This window comes from Aethalodelphis obliquidens, unplaced genomic scaffold, assembly GCF_003676395.1.
Source record: "Aethalodelphis obliquidens isolate GAN/ISIS:26980383/991018 unplaced genomic scaffold, ASM367639v1 scaffold55, whole genome shotgun sequence".
In the NCBI taxonomy this organism is placed as follows: domain Eukaryota; kingdom Metazoa; phylum Chordata; class Mammalia; order Artiodactyla; family Delphinidae; genus Aethalodelphis; species Aethalodelphis obliquidens.
The window spans coordinates 124,310-147,457 of record NW_020837999.1 but is presented as its reverse complement, the minus strand read 5'-3'; the positions used below and the strand labels follow the sequence as shown (position 1 = coordinate 147,457).

The 23,148-nt window shown below is 45.9% G+C and overlaps 1 long non-coding RNA gene across 1 annotated transcript in view; it reads left to right on the top strand.

The window, feature by feature from the left end:
- The first annotated feature begins 970 nt into the window (after positions 1–970).
- Positions 971–23,148, top strand: part of LOC113609302 (uncharacterized) — a 104,051-nt gene continuing 81,873 nt past the window's right edge. The window contains exon 1 of the long non-coding RNA XR_003428586.1: positions 971–1,426. This is a non-coding gene — a long non-coding RNA (uncharacterized LOC113609302). The remainder of the gene's footprint in view (positions 1,427–23,148) is intronic.

Below are 23,148 nucleotides of genomic sequence, written 5' to 3'. Positions count from 1 at the left end.
TCAACACTGGCAACCCCCAAAGGAAGTCTTCAGAAAACCTGCCCCATCTTTCTGTGCCAAGACCAGGCCTGAGGAACCAGAGCTACAGGGGAGAGAATGCTCTCCTTTCTTTCTCTTTCTCCTCCTTCTCTTCTTCCTTTCTGTTTCTCTTCTTGGCCCTTTCAGTCCTACTGCCTCTCCCTTCTCTCTCTGGGGCCCTGTGCCCTCTGATTCTGAGTTTTTGGTGGAAGGTGGGCAGCTGAGTATAGCCACCTGGCAAAGCCCCTCTGGGGACCTACATGGATTGAAGAGATAGGCTGGTGGGACCTGAGGTCTTCACCAGCAAGGGTTCTGGGAGGCCTTTCTGCTACTATCCAGGAAAAGATAGGCAAAGAGCCAGAGAAATGGGGGGAGAGGGAGCCCTCCGGGGGATTCAAGTCTAGAAAGCCTTGGAGATATGCCAGTCCGACTGTTTTTAGGGTTGTTAATTTTTTGTGCCCCTGAACTACCCCTGGGGAACAGAGTCTCGCTTCTGGCCCCTGGCCACCCTCGGAGAGCCTTTACGTGCCCCCAGAGGCATCAGAGATGCTCCCCACTCGGGCGGGGGTCCCCTTTCCTTGGGCAGCATCTGGCTCAGGTACTGGTCCTCCCACACTTCCCTCTCTCCCTCAACTTGATCCGTAAAGCCTCCATTCGCTTCTGTTTCCCGTCAGGGGGAATCACGCTCTTCCATCAAGGTTCCCGGGCCAGCGAGGCAAACGGCCAGGACCCTGGGGCCGCGGTGAGGTCCACCGGCGGAACCTTGGGAGGTGCCGCTCCTGCCCACAAACGGGGACGGTGTTCTCGAGTGGAAGTCGCCCGTGGAAGTCTGAGGTCACTGAACTTTTCCACAGAAACCCCGACCGAAATTTCTCGCCTCCAGGCCCCTTTACTACACCGAGCCCCGCCCTCCCGCACGCGATCCAGCCCCCGGCCCCGCCCGCAGCCCGTGTGCGCGCTCCCGCCGGCGTCCGTCTCCGCACTCTCCCACCTCGCGGTGCTGCCCGGCCCGACTGCTATTTCTTTCTCTGTTTGGGTACAGCTCCAGTCTTCTCGTCTCCGTCTGACCCTTCTGGGGGGCATGTGTGCGAGCTCTCGTTCTGATTATCAGACATTTCTTTTCCACTGTGTGGGCAGGAGACAGATTTTTCCCCGCGAACTGTCTCCCGTCTCTTTTATTCATTTTATTCTCTGTTTCTCTCCTTTCCCTCCTCCTGCCTTCCCGCCCGCCCCCCTCTTCTTTTTTCCTGATTCCTCCTTCCCCCTTCAATTTCACCATCTCTCCTGCCCCCTCTCCCCGTGCCCCTTCCGCTCCCCGTGTGCCCTTTGAAAATAATTCAGTGATGTCTCGGAAATACTAGCACACTCTCCTCATTCATCCGAGCGCGGGACTCTGCGTTAATTCAAGGTAAGCCCCGGTTCTTGCTACCCAGGAAATGGTCGTCTGCGCCCTGGCGCCCGCAGTCTTTGGGGCTGTGCTACCCTCCCCGGCGCCGGGCGCCCAGCTCCGTGTCCCCGGTGCTGCTACCTGTTGGCGTTGCATGGACCGTGGAGATTCCTAGTTTGCCCAAACCTTCCCCTGAGCCGGTTCTTCCTCTCCACGCGCTGCCCTTTTCTTTGCAACTTCCGTGTTCGTTTCCCGGGCGTGAGAAAGCCCCCGCGCGGTGGGCGTTTTGGGGTGTGAGGGGTGTGCTCCTTGTCAGGGCGTCCGGGGCTGGCACCTCGTTCGTGCTTGCGTGTTCGCTCAGCCGGCAGCGAGGGAGCCTCGTGCCGCCAGGGGAGCGCAGCCAAGCTCGGAGGAGGGGGTGCCGGCCGGCAGCCGGGGCTCTGCCAGTCCCCGCCGTCGGGAAGTTCTCTGCGGGGGTGGGGGGGCACTCCTGGGGAAGGCTCGCTGAGCAGGGGCTAAGCTTCCAGCAAAGTTTCTGGGAAGGAAGCTGTGTGCGCCGTTGGAAGCGTCCCGGGATTGGTGCAGGTTAGGCTGGGGTGTTTCTGGAGCCTCGGGTCGACCAGGCGGATGGGCTGGCGAGCCGACCCTATCCTGGGAGAGAGCCGGGAACTGGGCCTCGGAGGAAGGGGAGTGCGGAGAAGAAGCCGGGCTATTTAGAGTGACTTGCTTTTTGACCGGCTTTGGGTCTCCCTACGAGAGGGTGAGTTGCATGTCCTTTTCCAGGGATGAACACCCAGTTCTCTGAGCCTCTTTGCTTTGTGCCCGTGCCCAGGAGAGAATGATGGGGGACACTACCCCCTCCTCTACCACATCCCCCTGAGATCGAGGCTTCCGCCGTCTCACTCTGGGGACTGAGGTGGCACTTTGGCCACTTGCCCAAGGAGGGATCCTCCCTCTCACCAGGCCTGACTCGGGCCGCTCCGAGCAGCGTGCAGGTGGTTCACGCTGCGTAGGTGGGTGAATGACCGAGATCTGGGGGATTGTAATGATTCACTCTCTCTTACCTTTGGAGGCCATGGTGTTGGAACATTAATTCTTTCTTACTCTTGGGGTTCAAGAACCACACTGTGTCTCAGAGACATCATGGTCAGCGGAAGGGCTGGAGAAGCCAAGCAGTTTAGTCCAGACTAGAGACTGTGAGACCTGCACTCAGAGAAATGTTTTCATGAAAGGAAAGATGTTTCTGACGCTTAAATAAGAGCATCGCTTTGACTCCACGGACACCTGAGCTACAAAAAAGGGGTTTTCTTTACTGGGACTGGGAGCTAGGGTAGGCACTGGGGAAAACTTCCCCAGTTGACAGTTCCACGAGGAGTTACTAATGGAAAATAAAAGAAATTCCCCTTCTGCAAATGTGTGGGTCTGGTCGGGTTGTGCAGCCATCTCTAGAGCCTAGAAGGAGATGACCTTTTCTTGTTTGATTCCGCTCTGCTGTTCTCTCACATGCTTTGTCTCTGGCCAGCTAAGATGTATTTTTTTTTTAACCACTTTGTAGTATTGGGTAATCATATAATTTATTGTCCAAGCTGGGACACTTTTGAGAGTAGATAGAGACATTAGTAATAATTAGACAGGGACAAGAGAGACTGTCTAGACAGATAGGGATGAATGATTGCCCTGAGAGTGACTATACAGTCAGAGTGAGGGACAGTTCATGAGGCAACATGCCATGCTTTCATGTCATTTGGATTTGCACCTTCCTTATTGGCGTGGTTCTCCCTGACTCAAATTGCAAATGGACTTTATTTCCGTTGCCTCTGAGAAACCAGTGCTGAATACAGATCTCTTTCCCGTGACGACTCCTCTTTCCTCAATTCCACAAAACCCTTCAAAAATCCCACTTCCAGAGGGGAACTTCATGCTTTGATTGCAGGAGTTACAAGTAGAGGGTGATTTCCATGGAAATGATTTACATGTTTCTATCCCTCTGACTGCTTCCTTGTGATATTTATGAGCCTGGGCTCCCAGGAGGCCATCCTTCTGCCAGGATTTGTGAGTGTTATGTTGATGGCAGGATGATATACAGTGACCCTCAGAGTCCCACGGTTGAGTGATTGGATCACTGCTGTCAGAACTCCTCAGCTGTCCGGAGGCTGGGGGTGGTGTGTGTGTTGGGTGTGAGAGAGGAGAGGGGAGAGGAAAGAATCCTATATGTGTCTGGGTTTTGAACACGTACAGGTTTTGAACATATATATGTTCAAGAAGCATCCTATTGCAGGGAAGTGCCTGGCTTTTACTTCCTCGGTTGTGTGAGGGAGTGATGAGGATTCTTAGGGGATGTGTCAGTAACACTTCCAGCCCCTTAGGAGCCCAAGAGTCTGGAGACAGCCGGGTCCCTGCAGGGCTTCAACAGTTTAGTTATCATTTATTAAGTGCTTGTTATTTTCCAGATACTAGAGCAAAGAGTTTCCAGACTTTATCATAATTAATCCGTATCCAATCCTATTAAGTAGGTATCCTCAGGTGAGGATCCTCCAGGTGAGGCACCTGGAGCTCAGAAAAGTTAAGTAACTTGCTCAGGTTCACCCAGAGGCTAGCTGACTCTCTCCATGCAATGGGTACCTCCTTGTGTTGAAGTTGATGCGGTCAGTATTTGGCTCACACATGTGGTGTAACCTGTTTGGGGGTCTGGGGGCGATGGATGGTTTCAGGGTAGGGTGGATTAGACAGTCCACTTGTCCGTCCTGCCTGGTTCTTGACTCGTGGTGCCCCTGTTCTTTCTGTCCACATCGTCCTTTCTTGGTATCTGTGCAGTTTGTGTGCTCCACCCCCTGCCCTGCCACGTGGACCATCCCTGGAGGACCCTCTCACCTAGATCCCACTCCAGTGTGCCTGTGAATGCCTGTGCTGAGAGGATTGTCTCGTGGATGCGCGGAGCAGGTGTCACCTTCTGGTACTGAGGGTCTGTCTACACCGTAGTTATTGAAGCCTGCCTCTCTCAGGATCGCAGCTGACTGAGTCCAGTTGTCTCAGAGACTGACAATGGCCTAGAATTGGAGAAAGCCTCCCCGCCCCTTGGCTTGCCCAGAAGCAACTCTATAGATCAGCAGGGGAACCTGACCGTTCCCAGCTGAAAGTGTTTTGGTTCGGTCCTTTAGATCCTTTCTCTATCATTGAGGCAAAAATAGAGCCTTAAGGAGGTAATTCTAGACCTTGTTTCCACCTGCTCATCCTTCCTATTTACCCCGTAGTATGTAATCAGACCAAGAACAGCATGCCTGGGCGAAACAGGGCGTTATCAGGTGAGAGTGGGGTGGATAAAGGAGCACTGGCCGGGGAGACTTGACTTCTAGCCCAACTGAGCCCCATTAAGGAGCCATGTGACCCTGGGCAAGTCACGAACTGCCCTGGGCCTCATTTCACTTGCCTGAAGATGAAGATTGGGCAGATGCTCCACAGGTATTTCCCAGCTCCAGCAGTTGAAGATCCCACAGTTCAGCGTAGCTTTGGGCTCTGAGCTCCATAAATCCTAGGCGGAGCCACTCCTTGCTTTGGGGAAGCACAGGAGGCTGATGGATAGGAGTTAGGTGGAGGGGCCATGAAAGAGACGTCGTGGGGAGGAGCAGTGACTGCCCCTGGCCTCCTGTGGGCAGGCCTCAGCCCAGTTCTGGTCTGGAAAAATGGGGTGGCTTATCTGGCCTTCCCTCCTGTCTGCCTTGTGTTGTCTTGAATCCCCAAGAAGTTGTATTTCCTTGTACCCGCAGTAAGTGACAGAGGATTGGGAAGAGCGGGAAATACCACACTGTGCTAACCAGCATCTGCAGTATTCCCTGAATGATGAGCTGAGCGCTGGAGGAAGGGCAGCGGTGGTAGGCAGGAGGATGGAAGAAGGTGGTCTACAAAAAGAAAAAGAGAAAGGAGACATGGTCTTGGTCTTTATGGGACTTGCAGTATGGTAGGGAGTCTGGATCTAGGCCATTGTATAGTAACAAACTAAAGCCATTTGGAACCAAAAAGCCCATTACAAAGCTCTTTGTTATAGTACAGAGTGGGTTACATGCAAATCAGGAAACTTCCTGGCAGAAGCAAAGAAGTGTGGTACCTCTTTCCCTGTAACCTGGAAAACGTGTTAGGAGTGTAATCCTCATCTCTGACATGAGGATTCTAAAGGGTCCTGTTGTCTGCTGTACATGTGTGGACTTGGGGGAATGGCAATGAATGAGATTCTAGAACAGAATTGGGCTTTACCAAGGCAAGGCCTTCCCTTCTATGTTCACATAGTAGCACTTTGAAAGATACATCCTCCGGAATCACAGAGATTTTGCAACTACATCGACCTCACTCGAAAAAAAAATCTGTCCCCCTATAAACGCTAGCCTGGGATTGGGGCAGAGAGAGAATGCTCCAGATTCTCACTGTAGGGTTAGGGGTGGCGGCAGCGGCTGAATGGGTGCTGGGGGAGGGCACAGAACTGGGGCCCAAGAGGAAGGTGTGATGCTGTCTTGGATACGGGGCAGGCACTGCAGCCTGTGGCAGAGCAGGGCATCCAGCCTGGTGGGCTTTTATGTAATTTCTAACCTGAGTAACAAAATCTAGGGCTACACCGATGGACGCAACTTTTAATGATGGAGATATCACTGTAGTTGCAGAAATGTAACTTGATACAGCTTTCTGTATCTTCTTGGCAGAAGGTATCTGTGTTTATGCCTCCTTTATGTATCTTTTGGGGTTCCCCCATGAATCAGATGTGTACAGGGCCTTTTGCTGGGAGAAATGGGAAAATAAAGCTGAAAATGGCATGGTTCTCTCAAATAATTGGTTTCTAGCTCTAAGTACAGCTAGAAGAAATTTGAAGAATTTTGATTTCTTTTACCAAATTATGTGTTATCTGGTCTTGCCCCAGTCTTTACTGGCTATAGACCATGGGCAAATCACTTAGCCCCCTAGGCCTCAGCTACTTTATCAATAAACAGGCCCGGTAGCCTGTCTTGGAGAGAAGGGGCCTGGACCCAACAGTCATCTGAGGCCCCTTTCCATTTTAAGAGCAATGACTGTTCTGTGATTTTGTTTTCCATCCCTTCTCTCTCCACTTCTCTTTATTCTTTGTGTCTCCCTCTTACCTAGTCATACAATCGATTTTTTTTTGTTTGCTGTATTTACTGAATAGGAGTTCTTAATTTAAAAAGTACTGGAGATCATTTTATATTTCTGCCTCTGAAAAGAGAGTAAATTGAATCTCTCTTGACTTCTTTGGTCCTTGATTGATGTTTTCTTGAGTGTAAGGATCCTAAATACAGACGGAGTTCCAGGCCTTCTTTAGAGAAGGGATGTGTAATGACAGGCGAGCACTTATCCCTGATTTTCTTTTTGTCAGATCTCTGACTCGGGGTTAATGAGCTGTTCAGTGCTGAAGTCTGAGAGTCCTGGGTACCTCTGCCTCTGTGTCCAGGCAAAGAAAGTCAGCCTATCAACCTCAGAACCTTGGCACTGGCCCAGAGTGGCCCCCCCAAGGTTCCCCAAGGATGGGAAGGAGCCTGGGCTGGGGGGGAGGGGCAAAGCCCCAGCTGTGAGCCTCAGCTCTGCCACTTAGTGCTTCTCCCCTCCCTCCTCCGCTCCCACCTGCTCTCCCCACCCTCCTTCCTTCCGCAGATGTGTCCTAAGTGCCTGTCCGGCCAGGCACTGCTTTGGGTACTGGGAATACAGCAGTGACCAAGGCAGACAAATTTCCCACTTCTGTGAAACTTTTATTCTACTGCAGGGAGAGAGAGACAATAACTAGCCTAGTAGATTGATTTAAAAAAATCACACTGCGATACATGTCACTCAGAAAATGAATATAGGGTGACGAGGCACCTGATTGGGTAGCTCTTTAGGTTGGACGTCAGGGAGGCTTCCGAAGAGGTAATATTTAAGCTGAAGATCAGAATGGCAAAAAATGAGATAGGATCCATGTCACCAAATCTCATAATGTGGCCGTTATGAGGAATAAGTACCATTGTATATGAAAGTGTCTTATAGACTATGTAATAAATGTAGCACATTTTATATCTCATCTGGCAAAATTCCTTGAGGGCAAGCATTGTGATTAATTAATACTTGCAGTCTCAGTACCTAGCATGGTAGTAATTGCAGGTTGAAAAAATTATGTATCTAAAACTGGGAGTTCAGAGGAGATTTTTAAGAAATAAAATAAGATGATGTCTGTGACAGGCCTTTGTTGAAAGAAGACAATATTCCATCCACTCTTGCCACGCCACTACTGGGCTTTGCTGGTGATTTCCATCCATGATGCCCTGGGGAGAGCAGAGCAGGTTCCCTGGACATCACTAGGGCACAGAGGGATGGAGAAGAATGGGCAGTACTGTGAGTGTAGACTTCCCGGGGAAATTCCAGATCGCTTTTCTTGCTTTTCAGTGTCTTCTTAACCCAGAGCAGAGGCTAACTTATCTGAAATTGTGAAGAGAGGCCATAAGCTCCCTCTCGCCCTCCACAGCTGGCTGGAAGGCTTCCCTTCCCATGCGTCCGAAACCTTTGCTTTCCCCCAGCCCCGCTGCATCTCCCTCTTCCCTCCAGTCTGGAACCTGGCTCATTGGGTGTCCAGGGGACCTCAGTCCATTCTGCTGACTCTACAGACCTGCTCCCCTCCCTGTCTCCCTCCCTGGGGGTTGAGTCAATGCAGCCCACCTACTGAATCCTGTGAGTCACGGCTTTTCAAACCTGCAGGTGTGAATCACCCAACTTGTAGCCCTTGAGATGTCTTGGGTGACAGCTGAGGGAGAAGACTGGGTGCCTGTCCCTGTCCTTCACCTTCCCATTGCTTTGTCATGCTTCCTGCACTGACGACTTAGAGCTCCCATCCCACAGCCCTTCTCTAGGGCCTCAAGACCAGTTTATGGGGTACGTATGAGTGGGCATTCACTCGTGTGGTAGGAGTCCTTTAAGTAGAACATCCCATCCCAAAGTGTGGTTCCTGCACCAGCGGCATCAGCATTAGCCCAGGCATCCTGAATCAGAACCTGGGACTGGGTGAGTGTGATGCACATTAAAGTCTGAGAACCACTGTTAGAGGCATAGATGAAGGGATGCACCAGAAACTTGCTACATCTTATACCTTTTGAGATAGAAACATTGTTATTCCTGCTTTTATAGGAGCAGACAAAGGCCTCTAGAATCCAAGATCACAGTAGGTGGTAGAGCCCTGGATTAGAATCCAAGCATTGGCTCCAAAGCCAGAATCACTATGAAGTTTATACGCCTAATTAAAATGCAAATATATCTGGAGACATCTATTACTAACCGTTAACACCTTAGTGCTAATTGCTCCCCTGGCCATTTACAATAGACTTCTGAGAAGAGAGCTGGAGCAGCTCAGTAGGTGGTGGTATCTTGTGGGTGCTTTCACTGCTTTGGTCATCTGTCCTCTGGTTAGCTCTGGCTGGGTTCCTCCTCCAGATGAGAACTGAGTGACTGATCCTTAAATATAGAAGCTCCCTGGTCCCCGTACACTCTCCTAGTGGGACTTTAACCCCTCCCTTTGCTTCAGCCATCACCCATATGATGATGACTTCCAAATTTGTTTTCCAACCCAGGATTCTCTTTTGTATGTTAGAATTTCTCTCCAGCTGACTGTTGGGCATTTCTGTTTCAACACCTCACAGTATCTCAAAGTTACCTTGTCCCAAACTAAACCCATCATCATTTACAAAATTTCGTTTTCTTCTCATAGAGCCTCTTTCAGCAAGTGGTACCACCATCCATTCAGTTGACCAGGCCAGAAATATGGATGTTACCTGTGACTCGACTTCCTCCTTTTTGCCTTGTCTCCTCACCTACATCTTGTTAGTGAGGACATTCTGCTGACTGTTCCTCCTTAATGCCATGGAATTCCGGCCCTTCTCCCTTCTTCCACTACCACTGCACTCATCATTTCTCTCCTGGTCTGCTGCACCTGTCTTATCTCCATATTCTGTACTGTGGCCACAACCATCTTTCTAATATGCAGATGTGAGTATGTCATGCTTTCTTTTGACACCACTCCATGGTTCCTTTTTTTCAGAATAAAGTATGTATGGCATGATGTGTAAAGCCTTTCATGGTCTAACCCCCTGCCTGCCTCTCCAGTCTTGTTTCTAGATATTTCCACTCATTTTCTCCCTGTACTCTGCCCTACTGGACTACTTCAGTTACCTAGACCTGCCTTCCTCTATTAAGCCTTAATACCTTCACCAGTGCTAGTTCAACGTGACCTTTCCTAGCCCCTCCTCAAAGAGCCTGGCTCATCCTTGCCTATTCTATCAAACTCAGTTACTTATTCCAGGAAGATTTCCTTGATTCTCTTCAAGCTATACCAGAACCTCTTCCTTTGTACTCTCTCAGTGTCTTGTGCTGTACTGTTGTCATTGCCAGCCTCTTTCCTAGAGTGTGAAAGCTTTGAGAGCAGGAATTGTTTCTTTTATCTATGTCTCCTCAAAGCTTTGCACTTAGCAGGTGACTGATAAATTTCTTGAATATGTAAACAAGTAGAGAAGCCACTCTGGAACCTTCGACCAATCCTGATTCTCCTTCCCTCTGTTGTGTACCATCTTCCCTGTGATTGGGTCATTACACTCACCAACTGTGACTTCAACAGAGTTTTTATCATTTGTTGACTTTGAAATGACAGCAAGAACCCATCAACTTCTCTCAGAGAAAGTGGTGAGTTGACTGAAGGCTGCGGTACCATGGAGTGTGTGCGTGAGTATGTGTGTGTGTGAGTGTGTGTATATGTGTGTGTGTGTGTTTGAAAGTGGTCCCATGAAGCCTGAAGTAGAAGAATCCAGGTAGATTCTATAGTCCTGCTAACTTTGTATCCAGTAATTTTTAATAAATAGAAAGTTGAAAAAGGGTTTTCTTCGGTTCCCCCATTTTTCTCCTTTAGGATAAAGAGTGTGTTTCAGTTGTAATTGTATACCCATGGCTCCTCAGTATGCTATCTGGAACATAGTAAGTGCTAAATAAACTTTCAGAAGGGACTTAGCCAATGGAAAGAGCCCTATGAAAGGTTTTGGATTGGGAGCCTGAGGACAGCATCCATGAGTCCATGATAGGACCAACTTATTCCCATGGCTTTGAGTACCATCTTATGCCCCAGACTCCTATGTAAGTTTACTTTTTCAGTATAATAAGTCATCCCCAAACTCAGTAGTCTAAAACAGCAAACATTTAGTATTTCTCACAATTCCCTGGGTTGGTTGGGTAGGTTTACTTGTCCTGGGCCAACGTGGCTGGAGTTGATTGTCTAGTTTGGCCTCACTTACATGTATGGGTCATCAGCTGAGGCAGTGAGACAGCTGGAATGGCTGGAGCCTCTCTCCTCTTGGTTACTGATCCTCAGAAAGGCTAGCCAAGGCTTGTTCACATGGTTGTGGAAGGGTTCCCAGAAGCCAGAGAGAAGGCGATCCCCAGAAGGCAATCCCCGATGCACAGGCCTTTCTCAATACTCCGCTTGTATCACATTTGCTATTGTTTCACTGCCTAAAGCAAGGCACAGGGTCAAGGTGAGATTCGCTGTGAGAAGGTCCTCCAACAAAGTAGACACCAAGATCAGATTAAATGTGCAAAGATTTCGTTGGGGGGAAACTCCTATGAAACGTAATGGGGAGGGAGCTGGGAAAGGCTGGAAGAACTATCAGAGCACCGTGCAAGTCTGACCCTGAGTGATGGGTAGAGAGAAGAAGGTCCGTACCAGGGTCTCAACCTGCTCTGCAATCTAAGGATGCTCGGCAAGGCTGTTGGGAAGCTCTCCAGCCCAAGTCAGCCATCAGGGGGGTCCCGTGTCTCCCAGGAGTGGGCCTGCCTTAGCGTCCCTGTCCTGCTCCCTCTGTGCAAATTCGGTGATGGATTTCAGAGCCCAGCAGCTGGGGTTTTTGGTCAATTAAGCACCCTGTAGTTAGACGTCTGCCAGGCACATTCTCACAGCCACCTACAGGGCCATTACTCAAACAGTTTATTGCAAGTCTCTAATTTATGCCTCCAGCTCAGACTTCTCTTCTGAGATCTGGACCTCTAGATCCATCAGCTTTCGTAATGTCTCCACTTGGCTGTCTCAGACTTAATACTTTCAGACTGAACTCTTGATCTCTATAACCAAATCTACTCCTCCAGCTTTCTTGTCTTGATGAGTGGCACCTTCATCCAGTCACAAGTCCAGGGTCACTGTTGATACCTGCACCTCTACATGCCCTTCGGCAATCCATTATGAAATCCTGACGGTGTAACTGCCTGAATACCTCTGGATCCACACTCTTATCTACACACCCCTCCCCCGCTCCCCCACCTAGACCAAGCCACCATCATCTCTTACTTCGATGACACAGCAGCCTCCTAACTCATCTCTCATCAGCCGTACCTTGTCTTATGGTACTTCGCTTTATCACACTTTACAGATAGAGTGTTATTTACAATTCGAAGGTTTGTGGCAACCTTCTGTGGAGCAAGTCTTTTGACACCATTTTTCCAACAGCATTTGCTTATTCGTGTCTCTGTGTCACGTTTTGGTATAATTCTTGCAGTATTTCAAATTTTTCATTATTGTTATATTTGTTATAGTGATCTGTGACCAGTGATTTTTGTTTTCTTATTACTTTTTGAGTATAGTTGCTTTACAATGTTGTGTTAGTTTATACAGTACAGCAGAGTGAATCGGCCATACGTATACGTGTATCCCCTCTTTTTTGGATTTCCTTCCCATTTAGGTCACCACAGAGCATTGAGTAGAGTTCCCTGTGCTATACAGTAGGTTCTTATTAGTTATCTATTTTATACAGAGTAGTGTATATATGTCAATCCCAGTCTCCCAGTTCCTCCCACCTCCCTCCGCTTCCCTGGTATCCATATGTCCATTCTCTCTACTTCTGTGTCTCTATTTCTGACCAGTGATTTTTGATGTTACTGTTGCAAAAATATTGCAATTCACTGAGGACTCAGATGATGGTTAGCATTTTTTTTTAGCAATAAAGTGTTTTTTAATTAAGGTGTGTACATTGTTTTTTAGACATAATGCTATTGCACACTTAATAGACTACAGCATAGTGTAAACATACCTTTTATACGCACTGGGAAACCAAAAAATTCAGGTGACTTGCTTTATTGCAATATTTGCTTTATTTTTTCCCTTCATTTATAAATTGATCTGTAGTTGATATACAATGTTGTGTTAGTTTCAGATGTACAGCAAAGTGATTCAGTTATACATATTATATAAATCTATTCTTTTTCAGATTCTTTTCCATTATAGGTTATTACAAGACCTTGAATAGAATTCCCTGTGCTATACAGTAAGCCCTTGTTGGTTATCTGTTTTATATAAGGTAGTGTGTATATGTTAATCCCAAACTCCTGATTTATCCCTCCGCTGCAGTATTTGCTGTATTGCAGGGGTCTGGAACCAGGCCTGTAATATCTGGCTTTTGCCCGCCCCCTCTCCCTGCCGTGGCCACCTCCTCCCAGTTCTGTCCCTTTCCTTCTTCTCTGCCTGCCTCCAGCTCATTATGACTGAAATGAAAGGCGGAGGCATCTCAAATGAAATGTCACAACAGGCATTACTCATTGTGGTAAGGCTGGCTGGCCAGGGAGTAAGCAGGGTGGAGTACCTGGCCAGGTGAGCCCGAGAAAGGTGCTTGGGGAACTGGGCGGACACAGCCCAAGTGTGATGCATGGCTCTAGCCGCTCGGGCCGCTGCTTTTGTCCTGCTCTCTCCCCTGTGCGGTGGGGCAAGGCTTGCTGGCATCCTAGAATTGTTGAAACTCTGCTGTTGAAACGTAGAGCTGCCCAGGTCGCTGTGACAGGGTTTCTTTGTGGATGGGTGAGTCCAGAGGGTGTCAGACGAGTAGTAACCAAGTGGATGGGGACTCAGTTCTGTGGTAGAGGGCTTAGAGCACCATCCTGCGGTCAGGCAGCTTTCAGATCGGGTCCTGGCTCCCCGCTTCATTCCCGAGCGGCTCTGAGCAGGTGAGTTACTTTCTCTGAATCTCAGCTTCCTTAAATGTATACGGGAGTAGGTCCCACCTCATAGGATTTGTGTGAAGTTTGAATCAGTATAAGCAATCAGCAAATATTAGCTAGAGATGACTGAGACTTGTTTAAGATCAGGGGATGGCGCTGAACTCTGTGGGGAGGGGAGAGAAGGCAGAACGGTAGGCAAGAGATCTGGCTGGGCACTGCCAAGGTACCCGTGGCCCACCCTCTTCCTCTGCTATCCTGTGGCATCTCAGAAGCCCACTAGGCATCCATAAAAGTTGATTAAATGAACATATAAAATATTTGAGGGAGGCAGAGAGTCAAGATCGTCTTGGGTCCCATATCCTTTTAGTCATACCTTTGATGGGGATGTAAAGTTGTGAGGATTTGGGGGATGCCAATTTGTAGAGGCCGTTCAAGCCATTAAGACAAACACAATTCTGTGAAAAATACGAATTGCACTCCATTTTATGGTTTTAGTCTGCTTTTTAAAATGTTCAGAGCAAAATTCTCAAAGTCCAAATGAGGGGAATTCCCTGGCGGTCCAGTGGTTAGGACTTGGCGCTTTCACTGCCGAGGCCTGGGTTCGATCCCTAGTCAGGGAACTAAGATCCCGCATGACGTGGCAAGTACCAGTGAAATACTTGCTTAGTTTACTTGCTTTGTAAACGTAAACCGTGTGGCTTGAAATGTGTGTAATGTCAGCTGTTATGTGGGAAGTAGCTCCTGATAAGGTTGCTATTTTGTTTGGCCTGTAAAGGTAGAGGGTACTTGAGGTTTGCATTGCTATTAGCCTGCCACTGGAGAATTTTAATTCTTGTTTTCATTGATCCTGAAGCAATCTTCTATTTTGAGAGGTAGGAGGACCTTTGAAGGAGTCCCAACAGATGTAATTATACCTCAGACCTCACCCCAAATCCAGTACATCAAACAATTATTAAGCCTCTAGTCGTGTGATTCCTAACCTTTGGAGTCATAGAATCCCTTGAAAATTTGATGAAGGCTGTGGACTCGACCTGGTAAAATGGATATCTCAAATATTCATACAATATCAGGACGCCAGAGCTTCATGAAGCCCATCCTCCTTGGAGTCTGAGTGGATCACGTCAGATGGAGAATATTCTCAGCATCGTGAGTCATCCACGAGAGGACTGGGCAGAGCTCAGAGGACAGAGATGCCAGATGGAGAGGTCGGCCTGGGCCCCACCTTTGCCAGTGCATCTCTCTGGTGTCAGGACTCACCAGGGGCGTCTCCATTCTCATCGTGCAGACTTTCCGTCTCTGAGGGTGCCTAACGCCTCGCACAGGGACAGCGTCTCCCTTCCACAGCTGTGGGCCCTGATGCCCAGAAAGTTGGCTGTGGGTCACTGTGGCCCATGGGAAGTAATTCACAGGGACACATCAGAGGGTGGCGTGGAGGGTGGATGACATCATTCCCAGTCCTTTCCAGCGTGAACTCTGTGGAAGGGGCTTCCCTTCTGGTCTCAGCCTTTGCTCGTGTTACTTTCCTTCCTAAAATGCACTGCTCTCTCCTCTTTGCCCATCTTCCAGCGTCTCATCTCCTCCAGCAAGTACTTGGCATCTTTCCCAGCCCTTGCCCCTGCCCTCCTTATTCTTCTCTGAACCAGAGTATCCTTAAGGCCCTCACATCCTCTGAGTTACATGTTCCCACACTCCTTGTCTTTTAGTTAACTTTTCAGCTGTGGTTAGACTTGACTGTGCGGTTAGAGGGCAGCTTCTCAAGATCAGAGACTCACCTTCTGACTGGCTCCCTAGAGGCTCAGAGTGGGAAGTCTCAGAAGAAACCAAATATGTTACTTAGGAGAGCAGCCAGGGAGAGGCAAGAAAGCTCCAGTGGAAGCTGTGGGGACTGTGAAGGGAGAGTCTAGTGGAGATGACTGACAGATAACATTTTATTAGTTTCAGGTGTACAATATAATGATTTGATATTTGTATACACTGAGAAATTACCACCACAATAAGTCTAGAATTGTGTTCTTATCCCAGTCATGTCACTGTTTAAAAACATTTTTTTTGGTTTTTATTATTTTTCCTTCTTAAAAATTGAAGTACAGTTGATTTACAGTGTTTCAGGGGTACAGTTTTATATGTGTGTATATATATATATATATATACACACACATATATATTCTTTTCCATTCTTCCCCATTGAAGATTATTACAAGATATTGAATTTAGTTCCCTGAGCTACACAGTAGGTCCTTGGTGTTTATCTATTTTACATACAGTAGTATGTATCTGTCAATGCCAAATTCCCTACTTAAGGAGACAACCATGTTTTTAAAACTCTTCTTTCCTCCTCCAGAAATTGCTCCATTTTGCTTCTTAACGCAGTACAATTCCAAAAAAAAAAAAAACTCCTCCAAAAGAGTTTCTTGTACTTGTTGGGTCCAAATTCTCTCCCTTTATTCTCTTCTTTTTAAAGTACCTTTTTATTGTGGAAATTTTCAAACGTATACTAAAGTAGAGAGAGTAGTGTAATGAATCTGCAAGTGACCACAGCCCAGCTTCAGTAATTATCAACTCATAACCAACTTTTTTTACCTCAGTCTCCCTACTCTACCTCCCCACTGGATTATTTTGAAGCAAATCCCAGTCATCATATAACTCCATCCATAAATATTTAAGTACTAGACTCTAAAAGATAATGGATTAGAAAAAGACCATAATAGCATTACCACACTCCCCCAAATTAACAATAATTTCTTAGTATCTTCAGATACCTAGTTGGTGTTCAGATTTCTCCAATTGTATTATTTTTTAAGAAGCGGTTTGTTTGTTTAAATCAGGATCCAAATAAGGGCCACACCTCATATTTTGTTGAAAGGTTTCTTAAGTCATTTATCTGTAGGTTACTTCACCCCACTTGTTTCTCAGGCTCATGGTTTATTTGTTGAAGAAACTTGGTCATATTTTCTGTGGATTTTCCCACATTCTGGAGTTAGGTGGTTGCATCCCCATCGGTTGTTGAATGTTTTTGTTCCCTGTAGTTCCTGTAAGCTGGCATTTAGTTCCATCTGGTTCAGATTTGCTTTTTTGTTACTTTGTAAGATTACTTCCTAGGGGGTGGTAGGTATTTCCATCAGAGGCACATAATGTCTCGTTGTTTCCCTTCATGTGACGTCAGCAGTCACTGAGGATTATTTGCCTGGGTTAGAGTTGGAAAACTTTCTCTATTAATGGGCAGTAAATATTTTAGTCTGTGGGCCATGCGGTCTCTATCACAACCACTCAACACTGCAATTGTAGTGTGGAAGCAGCCAGAGTCAATACATAAGTGAATGCACACGGGTGAGTTCCAGTAAAACTTTACTTACAAAAACAAGCAGACCAGATATAGCCCAAGGGCTATAGTTTGCTGATCCCTGCCTGGATTGTTTATTTCCTTACGGGCTTGCACAATGCCTACCGATATCCTAATCCTGTCATTCCTTCTTCATTTATTAGCTGGAATCACTTACAAAGAGAGATTTTTCCCTGCACTGTTTGGCTCTTCCGTTCTTTTTGTTTTTGTTTTTGTGGTGCGCGGGCCTCTCACTGTTGTGGCCTCTCCCGTTGCGGAGCACAGGCTCCGGAAGCGCAGGCTCAGCGGCCATGGCTCATGGGCCCAGCCACTCCGCGGCATGTGGGATCTTCCCGGACCCGGGCACGAACCCGTGTCCCCTGCATCGGCAGGCGGACTCTCAACCACTGCGCCACCAGGGAAGCCCTATTCCGTTCTTTTTGATCCTTCTTTAATGAGGCTCCCTTCTGCCCCACTCTGCCAAAATTGTTCTAAGATCATCAGTGACCATCCTGTTGCTAAATCCTCTGTTCTGTTTCCAGTTCTCATCTTGAGATACTTGACCTACTGGCAGCATTTGACATAGCTGATCACTCACTCCTTTGTGAAATGCTTCACCTGACTTCATGACCCACCACCTCTCCTGGGTTCTTCTTTGCCATTGGTAACTCCTTCTCAGTGGCTTTTGTTAATTTTTCCTAATCAATCAATCTGTGAGTCTTGGATTCCCCTAGGCTGAGTCTTTAGACCTCTTCTCTTCTTTATCTGAATCACTTCTCCAGGGTTCTAGACATAGACGACTTCTAAATGTGTACATATTTAGCTAAATATATATGTATATTAAATATGTTTAATAAGATATGAGATATGGAGCTCTTGCCTGGTCTTCTTTGTGAACCCTGCATGTGTCTCTCCAAGTTGCCCATGAAACATTTCCCCCGGGGATGTCTAAGAGAAATGTCAAACCTTACATGGCTAAATATGAATGCTTGATCTTCCCCATAAAACCTGCTCCTTCTTCAGTCTTTCCTATCTCAGTTAATGGAAACTCCATCCTTCCAGGATCTAGGCCAAAAAATCTTAGTGTCATCCTTAATATCTCTTTTTCTTTCACTCCCCACGTCCAATCTGTCAGCAAATCCTCCTTCAAAATATATCTGCTTCTCACCACCTCCACTGCTACCAACCTGGTTCAAGCTATTGTCACCCCTCCCCAGGATTGTTGCAACCACCTGCTGCTAACTGAAGCGGGTGGTCATGCCACCCTACTTGTAGTGCATTCTCAACCCAGCAGCCCAGGGAACCCTTTAAAAACCATAAATCAGGATATCTTACTCTTCTGCTCAGAACCCTTCAATGGGCTTCCCATCTCATCTAGAGTAGAAGCCAGAATCTTTAAAGTGGCCTGCAGAACCCTACAGGGCCTGAACCCCACCTCCACCCCTTGCCTTTCTAACTTCATGTCCTATAGCTCTTCCCATGTGTCTCCCTGCTCCAGTCACACAGGCTCCCTGCTGTACCCATTATGCTAAGCACACTCATTGCCTCTGGTTCTTTGCCCTTGCTGCTCCTTCTGCCTGGGGTGCTCTTCTGCGGATATCTGTGTGGCTTGCCCCTCACCACCTTCAGGTCTTTGCTCAGTGAGGCCTTACCTGATCACACTACTGTTCCCTCCACCCCTGCACGCCGGGAAGGAAGAAGGTCAAGACCTCAGCCAAGAGAAGGTGGATCGTCTTTACCCTGAGACCCTAATAGGGAAGCTGCCCGGCTGAGACCACACAGGAGCATTTCCCTGCCTCTCCTTTTCCTCCACCCCGACTCCCGCTGCAGCTGGTCTGGACTGTAGGTGAAGCTCCAAGATGGTGAGGGGAGTCCTGCCTTTCCCTCTTCCTCCATGCAGGACACCCTCGAACCCCTCCACCCTCTGAAACAGACCTCTGTTCCCTTTCCTTAAAAAATAAGCTCTCTGGGGGCTTCCCTGGTGGTGCAGTGGTTAAGAATCCGCCTGCCAATGCAGGGGACACGGATTCGAGCCCTGCTCCGGGAAGATCCCACATGCCGCGGAGCAGCTAAGCCCGTGCGCCACAACCACTGAGCCTGCGCTCTAGAGCCCGCAAGCCACAACTACTGAGCCCACGCGCCTAGAGCCCGTGCTCTGCAACAAGAGAAGCTGCTGTAATGAGAAGCCCGCGCACCGCAACGAAGGGTTGCCCCTGCTCACCGCAACTAGAGAAAGCCCGCGCGCAGCAACGAAGACCCAATGCGGGCAAAAATAAAAAAAAAAAAAGCTGTCTGACTCCTCCGGGTTGCTAGACCAGCTGGGGTGTCTCAGAGCTGGGGGCTGGTGTGGGGACCCTCAGTGGATTCACAGCCAGCGTTGGGGTGTTTTCTTCCACGTCTTCACTGAGGAATCCTGCTTCAATGTTTTATTCTGGAGCTCATGCTGGCCCAGAAAAAGGCCGCAGTGACCTCTTTGGGCCTTTCTTCCCTTCTGTCTGTCATCCAGGGATGAGTGTGCCTTGGTGCCTCTCCATTCATCTATGTGAAAATTGTGTCTGTCATTTTGAATTTGAATCCACACCTGCCATCTGGAGACTTCAGGTGCCTGCTGGGGGGAATTTGGATGATGGCATGAAGTGGTGATGTCTGCAAGGCTGATGCCCTGGAGCCTTTCCCCAGCCAGGCCACTCATCAGTCAGTGCTTGTCCTCACTTTGTAGCATCAGAGACTCTGAGCCAGATGGTACCCCAACAATCACCTAGTCTAACCCTCCAAGTCTCTCCTGCTATGTGTCTGAGAAGCGGCTATTCAGGCTGCCTCACTACTTTTCAGGGTAGCTCATTCTACTTTCAGATAGGTCTAATTGGAGCGTTCAGTCTAATTGAGTCTCTTGTTTCTCTTCTTGAAGGGTACTTCCATAGTGACTATTTCAACACTTACTCCTACAGTGAGGGCTGCGTGAAGTTAAGGTCCCATTTACCAAGTTAAGGTCCCATTTACCAAGTGGTGAAGTTCTTAAAGGCAGGAATCCATCCTATCCCTCTCTGTGTTCCCAGCACTTGGCATAATGTCTGAATCTAATAGATGCTCAATAAATGTCTAAGACTATTATGAATGAGGAACTACTGCTTATTAAGCATTAACAGCGTGGCAGGCACTGCTCTAAGCCCTTTATGTGCCTCTAAATAGCCCAATATAGTAGGCAGTGCTTTTATTACCATGTTTTTGGATGAGGAAACAATCTTAGAAATGTTAAGTACCTTTCTAAGGTGACATAGCTATGAACGGAAGTAGTGAGGATTCACACCCAGAAGTGTGGACTCTAGAGTTCACTCTTCTTTGTATATTATTTAATGTTTCTTTCTTTCTCTTTATTTTTTTATTGTGGTAAAATATATATAACATAAAGTTTGCCATGTTAACCATTTCTAAGTGTACAGTTTAGTGGCATTAAATGCATTCACATTGTTGTACAACCATAATCATCTTCTGTTTCTATAAATTTTTCATCTTCCCAAACTCTGGAACTCCATACCCATTAAACAATCACTCCTCATTCCTTCCTTCCCTAGCTCCTGGTAACTACCATCCTACTTTCTGTCTCTATGAATCTGACTACTTGAGGTACCTCATATAAGTGAAATCATATAATATTTGTCCTTTGGTGACTGGCTTGTTTCACTTAGCATAATTTCTTCAAGGTTCATTCATGTTGCAGCATGTGTCAGGATTTCTTTCTTTCTTAAGGCTGAATAATATTCTGTTGTATGTATATATACCACATTTTGTTTATCCATTTATCCACCAATGGAAACGTGGATTGCTTACATCTTTTGGTTATTGTGAATAATACAGCTATGAACATGGGTATACAAATATCTGTTTGAGTCCCTACTTTCAGGAGTGGAATTGCTGGATCATATGGTAATTCTAAGTTTAATTTGTTTGAAGAACTGCCATACTGTTTCCCACAGTGGCTGCACCATTTTACATTTCCACCAGCAATGTACAAGGGTTCCAGTTTCTCCACATCCTTACCAGTACTTGTTATTTCCTGTTTAAAAAAATTTTTTTTATTAATAGCCATCCTAATGGGTACGAAGTAGTATCTCCCTGTGCTTTTGATTCACATCTCCCTAATGATTAATGATGTTGAGCATCTTTTGATGCACTTATTGATCATTTGTATATCTTTGGAGAAATGTCTATTCAATTACTTTGCCCATTAAAAAATGGAGTTGGCTTGTTTTGTTGCTGGTGTTGAGTTGTATGTATTCTTTATATATTCCAGATACTAAACTCTTATCAGGTATATGATTTGCAAATATTTTCTACCATTTTGTAGATTGTCTTTTCACTCTGTTGACAGTGTCCCTTGATGCACAACCGTTTTAAACTTTGATGAAGTCCAATTTATCTATTTTTCTTTTGGTGTCCCATTTAAGAAATCATTGCCAAATCCAATGTCATGAAGTTTTTTTCCTATGTTTTCTTCTAAGAGTTTTATGGTTTTAGCTCTTACATTTAGGTGTTTGATCCATTTTGAGTTAATATTTGTATATGGTGTAAGCTAAGGGTCCAAATTCATTTGTTGCATGTGGATATCCAGTTTTCCCTACACCATTTGTTGAAAATACTGTCTTCTCCCCATTGAATAGTCTTGGATCCCATGTTGAAAATCGTCTGACCGTATATGGGAGGGTTTATTTCTGGACTCTCTAATCTATTTCATTGATATATATGTCTGTCTTTATGCCAGTACCACATTGTTTTGGTTACTGTAGTTTTGTAGTAAGTTTTGAAATTAGGAAGTGTGAGACCTCTAACTTTGCTTGCTTTCTAGATTGTTTGGCTGTTCAAGGCCTCTAGAATTTCCGTATAAATTTTAGGCTTGATTTTTCAGTTTATGCAAAAACTGTTGTTGGGATTTTGATAGGGAATGCATTAAATCTGTAGATCACTTTGGGCAGTATTGAGAGCTTAAGACTCTTAAGTCTTTTAATGTATCTTCTTTAATTTCTTTTAGTAGTGTTTTATAGTTTTCAGTGTATTTATTTAAAATTTTTTTCTTTATTTAAAATTTCCCCCAGCCACCTAGTTCCCCTCCTAGAAAGTAACCACTGTTAGCACTTTCTCATGTATCATTCCATTTCCATATATGTCTAAATAAAATTTTAACGTATAAGTTTCTCAGAACCAAATAGTAACTAACATACATAACTTATTGTTCTGCACCTAGGTATTTTTCCACTTAAGAATTGATCTTGGAGATCCTTCCAGATCAGGACATTGAAATCTGCCTCTCTCTTTTCAAAGGCTATATACATTCCATAATTTATTTAGCTGATGCCCTTTTGAAGGACATATAGGTTTCTTTTTTGGGGTAATATTTTGCTATTAATGCTTCAATGAATAAACATATAAAGATGTCATTTGCACATATGCAAATATACATGAAGAACATTTCCTAAAAGTAGAACTGTGGAGCCAAAGAGTGAGTTTAAAACTTTGCATTGTAGTCCCAAATTGCCTTCCATGGAAGTTGTACCAGTTTATCCATTTACCAACACGGTGGCTGTTTCCTTGCATCCTTGGCAACATAGTGTGTTATCAAACTTTTTTGGTTCTAGACTATCTAAGATATTAGAAATGGTATCTCCTAGTTTAAATGTGTATTTCTCTTACTGTGATATTGAACATCTTTTCAGATATTAAGAGCCCTTTATGTTTCCTCATTGTGAATTGGTCATTCATATCCTTTGTATATTTTTCATGTTAATTTGTCATTATATGTTAAGAAAATTTGTCCTTTGCAGTATAGATGCAGAAAGTAGTTTTCTAATTTGTCGTTTGGCTTTTGAAGTTGTTTATGTTTTTATGACAGTTTTTATGTAGTTGAATGTATCAGCCTTTTTATTACTGTGTTTTGGTTTTATATTGCTAACAAAGTCCTTCACAACTACAAAAATTAGACATTAAAAATGCTATTTATGGTTTCATTTGTTACTTTTAGCTCTTTGATTCATTGATAAGTTATTTTGGCATAAGACTTGAGGGAAGGATCCTACTTAATTTTTTCCCATATGTCTACTCAGTTGTCTCAATACCATTTATCGACTATTCATACTTCCTCAGTGATCTGAAATATATTTCTTATAGATATTTGGGTCTCTTTCTACATTTCTAATTCTGTTCTATTGATCCATTTGTCCATCCATATGCTAGAATGCATGTTTTAATTAATGCAGTTTTATAATGTGCCTCAATATGTGGGGACTAGTTATCTTTCATAACATTTCTTTGTTAGAATTTTCCTGATTTTTTTTTTTTTTTTTTTTTTTTTTTTAATCTTTCGGTCTTTTCTTTTTTTTCGTTTTTCCGTTCAGGCTCCGGGCGTCCCCGCCACCCTGGCCTGCCGGCATCGCCGACGGGCCCCCGCGCC